The 12783-nt window shown below is 40.9% G+C and overlaps 2 non-coding genes across 2 annotated transcripts; both read right to left on the reverse strand.

Moving 5' to 3' along the window:
• Positions 1–9488: 9488 nt before the first annotated feature.
• trnaq-uug (transfer RNA glutamine (anticodon UUG)) lies at positions 9489–9560 on the reverse strand. The gene has a single exon. It is a non-coding gene; the product is annotated as a tRNA-Gln (tRNA).
• An 880-nt stretch (positions 9561–10440) lies between these two features.
• LOC132897982 (U2 spliceosomal RNA) lies at positions 10441–10636 on the reverse strand. The gene has a single exon (XR_009656434.1). It is a non-coding gene; the product is annotated as a U2 spliceosomal RNA (small nuclear RNA).
• Positions 10637–12783: the final 2147 nt, after the last annotated feature.

Here is a 12783-nt window from a genome sequence, read left to right on the forward strand (position 1 = left end):
TTGGTGCTGTGGCTTGACAACGCCAACAGATACTGGCAAGAGCGTATAGATGAGGCGAGGTGCATAAGGCTTCAGAAATTCTCGTAATTCGTAATTATTCTCCTTCCGGGTTTGCGGTGTTTACAGATCCCAGCGCGCTCGCAGGGCGTGTGTGGGCATGTGAGGACACTCCTCCTCACCAATCAGTGCACAGGGGAGTGTCTGCTCACGCCCCCAGCCTCAGTCAGCACGGTTTGGCTCGCTTCAGCCCTACCCCAAAACGGTGCGAGTTTTAGGGGCTAAGCAGAGCTGAAACGAGCTGAGTCGTGCTGGTTTTTGGTAGTCGAAACGCGAGCCGTGTCGGGCTGAAGTGAGCTGAAGCGAGCTGAAGTGAGCTGAAAAAGGGTAGTGGAAAAGGGCCATTGGTTTCGGTCATATCTGGTTCATAGACAACAATGTACTATGGTGGATGGTGTCAGGTCCACCTTCATGAGTTGTCCAGTAGGGGTCCCCCAAGGGTCCATACTGGGGCCTATTTTATTTTCTCTTTATATTAATGACTTGCCTGCACACTGTCCAAATGTTGACATACAGCTTTATGCAGATGACACAGTCATATTTACAAAAGCTAAAAATCCTGAGGAAGCAGCATGTGTACTTTCTATAGCACTCTCACACATACAACAATGGCTCAACAGATCATGTTTGGTTCTAAATACAAAAAAAACTGTTTGCCTGTATTTGTCCAAGCAATCATCCCCTACGCTCTCTTTGCCTGGGGTCACTATAGGTAATGAAAAGTTAGAAGTGGTCACAGATTTTAAATATTTAGGTGTTATTTTAGATTCAAATTTTTCTTTTAAAAAACATATAAAAATGATAACCAAAAAAATTAAAGTTAATCTTTATAACTTCAAGCACATTAGAGGTGCCATGTCAGATACAGCTGCCCTAACGTTTTTACATGCAATGATTTTTTCTCATTTAAGCTACTGTATTACTAGCTGGACCATGGTGGGTTCCACTACACTTAGGCCAGTCGAGATTCTATATAAAAAGGCATTGAAAATTTTAGATAAGAAACCTATATCATACCATCATTGCAATATTCTAGTGAAGTATAATCTGCTGAGCTTTGATAATTTCTGTAAACTGTCTTACATTTGCTTATTATATAAAATTCTGCATGGCTTGGCATCACCCTGCCTGCAGGAATTCTTTAAATACCGTCAAACACGGACGACACGAGCAGCGGTCAATAAAGACGTGGTGGTTCCATTTAGGAAAACGGCTTTTAGTCAGACTGCATTATCTATAAAAGGTAGTGCCTTATGGAACTCCATACCTGTGCAAATTAGAGAGTGTCCCTCTTTTCCCACTTTTAAGTGTCAGGTCAAAATGTGGATCAGAGATCAACAAATATGTACACACCTTTGATTGTTGTCCTCTCTTTCTCTTTTTTTTCTCTCCCCCCCCCCCCCCCCCTTCTTATTAAGTGTGCATGTCTGCTAATTTTTATTGTCTCTGGTCTGTATATGTATTTATATAAGTGTGTATATCTGCTAATTTCTTTTGTCTCTGGTCTGTATATGTTTGCTTATTCCCTGTGTCTCTGTTCTTTTAGTTTCTGCTTTTATTACTACCTTTCCATTGCTTTTATATACTCTTACTATTTGTTCTTATTACTACTCTGTTTGTGTTTAACATACATCTAACCTGCCTATGTTGGACAACAGATGGAAATTAGCACTTGTGCTAAAATCTGGCACATTTACATGTATGTATATATGTTCATTAATGTGCACTGTCCTGAAAAATAAAGTAAAGTAAAGTAAAGTAAATAGTCTGGCTTGCCAGGCTAGTGCCTCATATCCTTAATCAAAAATATCAAACATCCAAAAATCACTGGCTATTCAACGAAGATCCTTGAACATCATACCCTGATATGCAACACAGAGTCTTTAACACAACACCCAGCTGTGCAACACATCCTTGAACATCTTCTGCAACACAGTCTGGAAATTCATAACCAGGTAGGCTATGCAACACACAGAACCTTGAATATCATACCCAGGTATAACCTATAACACAGAGCCCACCATTCTCTTAACATTACTGAACAATATACACACTTCAGATTCATGAACATTATATGATGAACACTATTTATACACAAATTCTGCCCTCCGCTCCTTTTCCAGAAAATGGTCTGTGACCCTGTCATACCAGCTGGTTGTGCTTTCCAGAGACTTCACCAATTTCTGTTAGCAGCTAGCACTGCAGATCCCAATAAGGCTCAAGCTAGCCTACAACCAGATTGAACTACAAATGAAATAAACGAGTGAATTCACGAATGATCAAACTGATAGAATGGATGAAAGTTAACGGAGCACAACGAGTAATATTTACATTTATTTACAGAGTAATGTACAGAGACATCAATGAGAAGAAACGTTTATATGAAAAGAAATTCGGACAGCACTTTGGCACACGACTACACTTTCTCGACATCCGCTAGAGACTGACTGATCATGCGCTTACCGTGTTCCTCGCCGATGCCGAAGTACAGAGCCCGCCCTCCTCTGCTACGTTCACACTGCAAGGCTTAATGCTCAATTCCGATTTTTTTGTGAAATCCAATTTTTTTGTGAGGTCGTTCACATTAACAAATATATGCGACTTGTATGTGATCCTCAGTATGAACGAAAAGCGACCTAAAAGTGTTCCGCATGCGCATTGCAGGATACGACGACGTCACACGCAGTGAGCATGGCCAGTGTTTACGGAAGTAAAACCGCCCGGTTGCGGTATGACTCATCCAATCTAGCTTGAATAGCTGTAGCCCCCCAAATGGAAATCAGCTCCCTAACCTCTGTGTCCTTCCATTGAGAAGATTCAGAACCTTCACAGCCCGAAGCGTCCCTCGCATTGATGTCATGCGCAGGGGCGCAGATACGTTTTTTGAACTGGGGGGGACAAAAAACTGGGGGGGACAAAGCTGCCAGCAAACCAACCCCAACCCCGATATGCCTGTCAAACTTGTTGTGGGTTACTATAGCAACCAAGCTCGAGCTCGCAACCTGTGCAGTCTGCGCAGCTCAACCAACCGAATATCAGTCTTTGTTTTGTTTTATGTGAGTTGTTGCAACTACACTGCCGTGCACCTCAATAAACCGAATGGTAATTAGTCTTTTGATTTTTCCGTGAGGTTTGCCTTATGCAAAGTGGGGGGGACCGAACGAAGTGAATTTAAATCTGTCCCACCCTCGTCCCACCCTCTATCTGCGCCCGTGATTATGCGCCATGTTGTTGTAACTTTTTTTGAGAGACCCGCCGCCTACTTCAGTGCAGAATAGTGACGTTTGTGGCTTGTTGATGACGTGTAAGTCGGATGAATGCGACCTGGCGGTTCAGACTGAAGTCGCATATGAAAAGAGCGGATAGGAATCGGAATTAGGACCACATATCCAAACGGCCTGGGTCGGATTTGAAAAAATCGGATCTGTGTCATTCATATTGTCAATAAAAGATCGGATACAGGTCACATATGGGCGAAAAGATCGGATTTGAGTCACTTCAGCCTGCAGTGTGAACGTAGCCTTTCAACACTACCTCCAATAATCCTTCATCAGCCCAGCTTCTTGCCCCTCCCACTGTCTCGTTAGTCCCAGAGAAGCCCGGCTTCCCTGGAAGTGACGATTTTGTCGATTTTAACCAATAACAACTAGCTGAAATTGGCTGTTCAGAGCCCTCTCATAGACTGCAACGGATACCCGGCTGCCAGCGCATAGAGCCCATTGAAATAAGAAAGGTTACAGCCAGTGTTGCCAGATTGGGCGGTTTTAAGTGCATTTTGGCGGGTTTTGAACATATTTTGGCTGGAAAACGTCAGCAGTATCTGGCAACGCTGGTTACAGCCTGGCAGCAAAGGTGATTCTCGTAACGAACTGCAAGTTCGTCAGACATCACTCAAATAAGTTACAGGATAGTTATGAACGTAAATACAATCTTGGGCATATATTATGTTATGCAAGTTATTGTTTTAATGAGAATTCAATGTCATAGATGCCGCAGTTTGGGGAGAGAATTTTAGGGGAAGCTCGGCTTCCCTTGTTGTCTCTGAGAAATCGCCCCTGATTGGAATGTACCTTCTCACTGCATTTTCCCTGTTTTAATTAAAAAAACAAACAAACAGATAGTTTGCTGGAAGAGAAGAGCAGGGAGGATTGAGAATCGAATGGCTGAGGTTTGTTTATACCTGATACTAATTCTTGTAGTGTCCTAGCAGTCATTGCAAAGATGCATACAAAAAGCCCAAAAATGCCTACTTACCTGGGCAAAAACAATCCAGGATTTATCTTGTAGTGTCCTGATCCCCAGATCTTTAACCTAGCCACATATAAAAAGTTGTCCGCCTCCATGCTCTTCCAGGTTTTCATCTGTTTGTCTGTGTAGAACGATGTCTGCAGCACCAAGTAGTTTGAGATGTTGGGGAACTCACTTACTTCTTCTTCTTACTTTGGCCGAGCTTCCACTCGCTTCAAGTCTGCACGTTCCCTCCCTGTCCATCATGGCCGTCTGTAGTTCCTTAACACATCCCAGATTTGTGTCATTCATCAATTCATCTATGTAGGATACGGCCTGTCTGCCCACGTTCTGTTTCCCAGTCACTGGTTGCCACAAGACTAGTTTTGATGCCACTTCCTCCAGGTGTCTAACACAATGTCAAGCTAACTTCAGCCTCCTGTATGCTACTTTAGATGATACTGGTGGTAGGCTTCCATATAACTGTTCATTTGTTAGCTTTGCCTTCCATGATATGTTGAGTGCCATACGGAGCATCCTGGTGTAACATCCATCTCGTCTCTTTTGCATATTTTTGTTGATGGTCCAAGTTTCACTACCATACAATAGCACAGATTCTACTGTCACGAGAAAAAGATGTTCTTTTAGATTTCTTTTCAAGTTTGAGGTCCATACCTGGAACATCTTATGGCATGCTGACCATGCTAAAGCCTTTCTTATCTCGAAGTCCTTGCTTGAGCTGTGCATCCAGCCTCCAAGGTATTTGAAGTTGTTGACTACCTTGATCTTCATTCCATTTCTGGCGTATATCCTTTCTTCGCCCTGGTTGAATTGCATGATTTCTGTCTTTTTTGCATTAAGTTGCAGGCCAACCTTGGCGCATTCTACTTCTACATGTCTCAGCATCTCACTGGCTTGTTCAGTTTCTTCAACAATAAGCGCTATGTCATTGCAAAGTCGGTGTCTGTGATGACTGATGGATGATGTCGGCGACTTCGCCTTCTGTCCAGTTTGAATCCCAGCTGTTCTTCCCTGCCGTCTATTGCCTGCTGCATACAGTAGCCCAGTACTATTGCAAACAGATAGTGTGCCAATGTATTTCCTTGTAGGACACCCGATACTATTTCAAAGAAATCGGTGTAGCCGTCAGGTGGGGAACTCAACTGATGGATAATTTTTCAAATAATCAGAAAAATCCTTCTTTACTAGCATGTAAGGATCTATCCCATTGCAAAGAGCAACTTTTTGAAAGTATTTTGACTGTACACTGGCCTCTAAACTGCAAAAATAGTCAGATACGGTTTCACAAGCTCTTCAGATAATGGCAGCCAAAATGGTTTGTCTGACCACTGCTTCATCCACCAGAAGTAAACTCACAAGCAAAAGTCATGTGACTGAATACAATCTGTATTCTATTATAGGTTAACCACTCGCAAAGAATGACCGGAAAACCTTTAACTCCGTGGATTGTCAGTGAAGAAAATGGCAAGATTATGGTCATATGCTGTGACTATATGGCAGGCTTTGGAGAGAGCTGTTCTCACATAGCATTGTTGTTGTGGGCTATCGAAGCTGGAGTGAAACAAAGGGATTCACTAGTTATGCCTAAAAAGGCATACTGGGTTCTTCCAACAACTGTGAAAAAAATCTCCTACGCCTAGATCAGTGATATTTCCTTTCTAAAGAAATGCCCGGGTCAAGTTCCTAAGCCACAATCAGAAGTTAGAGACAAAGTTCCAGGGAGATGGTAATATCTTTTATCTTTTTCTCTATTTGAATGATTGGAATAACCAAAAACAGCACAAAAGTGAACCATATTTAAGACAGCTCAAGCCTTGCTTAGAGAAAAGACGATGTCTGGTTATCCCCCAGGAAAAATTATCATGTGATGTATGACATCACACACAAGGGGTCTAGGAGAGAGGTAGGCCGGTTTAGCACTCGCACTCTTACTACAAAGCCACACTGTTGTAACGTGCAGAAATTGGCTTGGCATTGTGTTGTTGGAATAAGCAGATACATCCCTGAAAAAGGCATCATCTATGGCAGTATATGTTTTTCCAAAACCTGTATGTACCCTTCAGCATTAATGGTGCCTTCACAGATGTGCAAGTTACACATGCCATGTGAACTAACACACCCCATACCATCACAGATGCTGGCTTTTTAACTTTGTGCTGCATGGTTAATGATTAATGGCATCTTCATGAGGGACCAGTTCTGGGCCCCCCCTCATGCCTGGGCCTGGGACAAAATACCCGGTTGTCCCCCCCTGTCGACGGCCCTGATACTGCCCAATATAATGGTAGGGGATACACTGTTTTTTGCAAAAATGAGCCTGTTTTTGTTTTTAAATGAGCCGTATCTCAAATGAGGACATAATGGCAGACCATCAATTTGCTTGAGATGTGACATGAAATCAGATGCATGGGTCTTCATGGTCAGGACACAGTTACTTTCATATCCATAAAATTTGGTACGAGCATGTCTATCATCATTCTGGAAATTTTTATCATTGGGTTGAGTGACGTCATCCATTTTGGATTTTGTGTATTTTTCACATATTTTTTACAATCTTTTTTGACCTCCTTTTCCAGAGTTCATCAGATTTCTTTGAAACTTGCTTGGAATAAACTTCACACGTCTGTAATGATAAATTGCAAAGGAATATTGGATATCTCGAACAAAGACACAGTCATGAGAAATTGATTTCCATGAGATGCCAATCCAAAAGAGGAAGCAGACATTAATTGGTGATGCTTGGTTTGATCAGCCTCAAACTGTGAGCATGGCACTGCATTTTCACATGGAGCATTGTTCAAATGTATCATGTTTCACATTTACTATTTTATATTTTGCACTTTCACGTGTGTTGTAAATATATATGTTTGCCTCCTAAATTCATTGGGACAACAGTGCTGACAATGTTTTCCCACCTTGAAATCCACTTTGTCGGCACTTTCACTCACTGTTAGCAAGGTAGATTTAATGATGATTGAAAGACTGTTGTACCTGCTGGAGCAATATTCCCTCAATGTTGGCCAAGTGGATTTAAATGTAGTGCAACCAGGGTTCCCACTGGCACTCGTCACGCTTGTGACTGATGAAAATAATCCATCAATGACGAAGTGAAAATTACTAGCAGTCATCACTGTGATGAATGTATTTGCCATCATTATCATATTTCATCTTTTCTAGAACTCCCTCCACAAATCCTTCCGTTTGCCAAAATCCAACCCCAGTGAAGAGACGGCAGGAAGCCAGAGTGTAAACAATGAGCAGAGGCTTGTGACCAATAAAAATCGACAACACATAATGCCCAAATAAGCTCCAAGCTTTTGACCAATCACAGTGTGTCTTAATCGGTCTGGTGTTTTTGTGGAATTATCTCTGCGTGAAACAAACAATGGCATAGTCTAAGCTGACAAAGTTTTTTGGGTGGGCTTCTTTAAGCACTGAAGATGACTTAAGGACTAAAACAGCCATGAGGGAGGCACACTCGGAGCCCCTACTGTCCCCTAGCACATCAGACAGTGTCAGTAATAGAGGAGTCAGTTAAAAAAATGCCAAAGTAAAATTGATGTCAGCTGCAGCAAGAGACTGGAGGGAGCTACATTTTGGGGTGGCATGGTGTGTTGACCTCACGCGTGGGCCATGGGCTTTGGCTAACTATTGCAATACTCTGTATTGGCAGTGCTTTTACAAGCAACCTCTGCAAACATTTTACAACAGTGCTTTGACTCGACCTGCCAACCGTCTGTGGACAGTGCTGCTAAATAAAGCTAGTCTTGTAAAATGAACCCTAGAATGGACTGCAATGACCAGTTTTCACTCATCGTATGGCAAAGAGAATCTCAAACTTCCCCGTAAGCATTCTAAATTATGTAGGGGAACATCAAGGCATCTGCTTCAGTACCTTAAGATGCAAAACTGGAGTTCAGCATGGTATCAGCACACCATCCCAAACATCAGTCAACAGGACTCAACAAACATCAGGATCAAGATTGAAGAATGCATCTCCACTGGAAACCATGAGCCGAACACTGCTCCTTAGTCTGCTTGGCCAGACCGACAGCCGGGCACCAAAGTGAGATGCATCGTTGACCATACGCAGGTCTTATGCTGACCACATGAGTTGGCAATGCACTTGGGTCACTGTTCAAATACGTATGTGCAGTGACCAAAAGAAGACCACCACCCTGCTTATCCTCACCAAGAGCGAAAGGCTAAATGCAAGCTTGACACTTACTGCGCGGTCAGCTCTTTGGGATGGCACGTCTGACTTTTGTTTCCAGATCGTAGGAACTGCTCCATGTACCAGACATCGCTCAAATCCTTTTATGTGAATCTGCCTCACAAATGTATCTTTTTCAGAATGTATGGAGCAGACACCAAACCATCCTGTTGGCTTGCAGTTACCTCTCTTTGTCAGTACAAATCAAACCCATTCATTCCGCAAGTGTCCTGCAACTTTGGGCTACAATGGATCAAAATTCTGCTTTTTTTAATGGCTACACTTGAACAGCCTTGAAGGACACACCCCTTAGGAGGTATGCTTTGGTTTTAGTTTTGTTGCGGAATAAATAAAAAAAAAAATCGTTAAAAACGTGCTACAATTTGCAAAACAGACGAAGCCAGAAATGCCAACGGACTTTTAAGCATTTCTCATATGATGTCACTTCTTTGAATAAACAGTAACTTACCAGGAACGCGTTCATGTAATGGCGGACTCAAAGAGCCAAACTTTACCAAATAAACAGAACATGTTCCCGGTCTCCCATTAAAATACAATTTAGATAGTAAACTATTAACCCTTTGGTGACTGACCCCTTGAAAATGGTTCCTCCAGGAACGATGACATTTCAGTTGTCAAGACAACGGAAAAACTAAAATACAAGAGCATTTTGTTTTGTGTACAAGAGCATTGTGACGTATCTTTCTGTTTTTGTATTTTAGTTTTTCCGTTGTCTTGACAACTGAAACGTCATCGTTCCTGGAGGAACCATTTTCAAGGGGTCAGTCACCAAAGGGTAAACATGTCTAGTTTTATCAGGTATAATTCCCAGGGGTAATATAATTTTCAGAAGACTGGCACTTTAACAGAAACAAAGGGTTTGGGACGTGATAGCTTGCTTGACCAAAAGGAGCATACAGTTGAGATAGTCTGGGCATTTGAATTCAGAAGCCACAAACAAAGGCTTCAGAGGTTCCACTGAGATTTGAACTCAGATCACTGGAGTCAAAGTCCAGGGTGCTAACCATTACACCATGGAACCAAGACACAACTAAAGGGTTGCTTTCACTATCAAACCTTTGAATGATATAATGAAATTCCAGCTGCACATGAACACATGATTGAAGGTTTTACCTTAAATCGTCAACCTGTTGGAAAAAAAAGTTAAAGGAACCCTGGACTGCTGGCTACATGGTTAATCATTCGTTGTTGTTTGTATTAATTTCTAGTTTTTAGTTCATCAGTCAATGTCAACAGGCAGTTGACATTGTAACCACATGATAATCCATGTCAAAGGTCACATGTCGTTCCACGAACTAAAACTTTATATTTGTACATCTAAAAATATAAAATACCTACTGATATTGTAATATGTGGCAGATATTCACAACAAACTGAAAAAAATAAATAAAAATGTATCTCAATAGAATTTAAAAATCTGAATATTTCAAGCATGCAATTTTTTACAGGCTAAGAATTTAATTCTGATCTAATTTTATTTATTGCAGTAGGACTCCAAATACTCTCTAAGCATTCTATTCCAAAAGTTTTTCAAGCTTATTTTTGCAAAGGCATGCTAGCTGAAGCTTCCATTTTCAGTCATGTGCTGGCAAAACTCCTTACAAGCATTCACTAAACACAGACCATGAGCAGAGAACCCATGGCCCGTTAATAACCCACAATAACAAATATCAGAAGTGGGATTCATGGGGAATTCAATGGGGAAAAGGTCGACCCAGCAAAGAAAGAAAGAACTTTTTTCTTTACTTATTTTTTTAACAAGACAATTCCTAGATCTACTCCAATGCCATGTGAACAGATAGAATAGAAAAAGCTCTATTCCCACTCACTACTTTAGAAAACTCATTAATCATCTTTATTTAAAGAATACATCAAATAAGAAAGCTGTTTCTTTGTATTTAGAATAAGGCACTATTCCTGGAGATACTATAATACCCGGTTGATGGGTGGAGCAGAAGAAGCAAACCCCAACTCCAGCTCTCTGGTCTAAAAACCTATTTAATATAATATTTTCAGTTAAAGAACATATCAGATATTAAAGTGATAAAAACAAACACTACTGTACACTTGATCTTAAACAAAAGACCAAAAAGCAACAACTTACTGTGTAATATATAGATTGAGGCACTGCCTAAAAGCGGAGCTCCATCTGTTTCTGGGTTGTAGAATTTTCTTATATCATAGCCAGACTCCTGTTTTATTTCTTTACCGTTATAGTTACAAAACATACACAGAAGGAGAATAGCTCCTGATGAGTAGAGTCAGGGCACTGATTTTATTTACAAATTCGATTTCACCATTGCTGAGACAAGAATACAAAAAAAAAATTGAAAAAATAATATTATATTGAAAACTGAATATAATACAATGAATCCGCTGCCCGGTACGAAACCCCGGGATAAAACCCCAGTGGGATTAGAACCTCCTAGGAACGGACTCCTCGTCCGAATGCAGCGCATGTAGCTCTGGGGATTCGAGCTTTAACTTTGAAAAGACGATAGAGGTTTTGTTAAAAAAAAAGTGCAATTGAGGAAATATTTAAAACACTCAGTATTGGCATTATCAACATACTAATATTAAGAAATTGTGTTCTGAAACTAGTAGACACGCAGCTTGTGAACAGGCAAGGCAGGCAACTGCTTGGGGCCCCCTGGCCCAGGGGCCCCCTGAGAGTCAGGGCCCGAGGGCTTATTTATTTTGTTTTTTATTGTTTTTATTGTTCTTTACCAATGTATTTTCACATTTGGAATTTAAAAAACTTTGGTTTCATACATTTTTCACTGGTGTCAGATTATTTATAACATATTGGTGATGAACACTGGTCAGAAGGGCCCACTGGAAATTTTTGCTTGGGGCCACAACAGACTCTAGAATCGCCTCTGGAAACTAGAAAGACCATTAAAGAGTTTTCTAGAGTTATAGTTTGTTTGTAAAAGATGAACATATTTTTTTTTTAGAATTGTGCATGTTTTGCATGAAGGTCTCAGGTCCTTATTACACGGTTATCAAAATGAAGAATGCATGTAATACAGTATGTTGAGACAGAATGAACTCCAGTGATCAGCCATCTGGCTGTATTTTTAGACAATTTCTGCAGGCTGGAATCTTTGGGCTTCGTTTCATCCATAAGAGAAAATAACTGGCTGTTGGTTAGCTGAAAGAAAATCGTATATGTAAATAAGCAGAGACCCATCACCATCATCATCATTATTATCATCATCACCATCACCAACATTTTTCATAGCATCCAGTCTAAAATTCTAACTCTCGCTCGTGTGTAAAGTCAGCTGAGACAGCTTTTACAAACTGCAACTATGATGCACCCAGCAAACACACACGTACATACGACGTAGTGGTTTGGTAATGTCAGGGAAATATGTTGTAGTTACGCAGTAGGCACGTCCTAATACAACGTAGTGGTAATATGTAACGGACATGTTATCTGGCGACCATCCAGTGACGTATGTCCTATAGTCTACATGTTGTGTGTATTTCCCATTTGACGATTGCTGTATTAATAATTTGCTTTCGTACATTTTGTTGTATGTCTCTATGAATAATATTAACAATGTGATCTTGGTCTATTGATGAATTGATCGTGGTTTATTTAATTTTAAAATAGCGCTGAATGAGGCCATTTCAGTGAAATAAAAGTTTGTAGAGTCATGATTTTGCAGTTTGTCTTATCAGTTTATCTGCATTGTAACCCTCTAATATAACTATTAGTGGGATTTTTTTTTAAAATCCAAAATCATGTTTGGTCCACGCAAAACTTTAACTGAAGGGGAGGACATTCACATGACCTGTGATTGCCAACAAGTGATTTGAGCCTGTTTCTCTTCCTGTGATGTGTGATTGAGAATGTTGATGTTTGTGGCCCGTAGGGGCGGATCCGGGTGAGATAAGGGGTTTAACCCCCCACCCCACTTCAGCGACCAGGGGAGGGGTTTAACCCCCCTTCAGCGACCGGGGGGGAGGGGTATAAAAGAGTAAACACACATACATGTCAACCTATACGGAATGTCCATATTTTATACGGATTTGATTCAATAAATGTAGTATACGGGCGTATAAATAAAGTTATACGGATTCTTTAAAAAAAAACTTCAATATTTATTTAGAGCTATAATCAATTCCCACGATGATAAAAGAACGCATAGCATTTACAAACGTACTGTACACCACAGACAGCAAGTAAAGAGTCTTATGAAATCGCGCGTTATCTTGTGGTAGCGAGACTTCGT

The sequence above is a fragment of the Neoarius graeffei genome, chromosome 1, assembly GCF_027579695.1.
Source record: "Neoarius graeffei isolate fNeoGra1 chromosome 1, fNeoGra1.pri, whole genome shotgun sequence".
Lineage (NCBI taxonomy): Eukaryota > Metazoa > Chordata > Actinopteri > Siluriformes > Ariidae > Neoarius > Neoarius graeffei.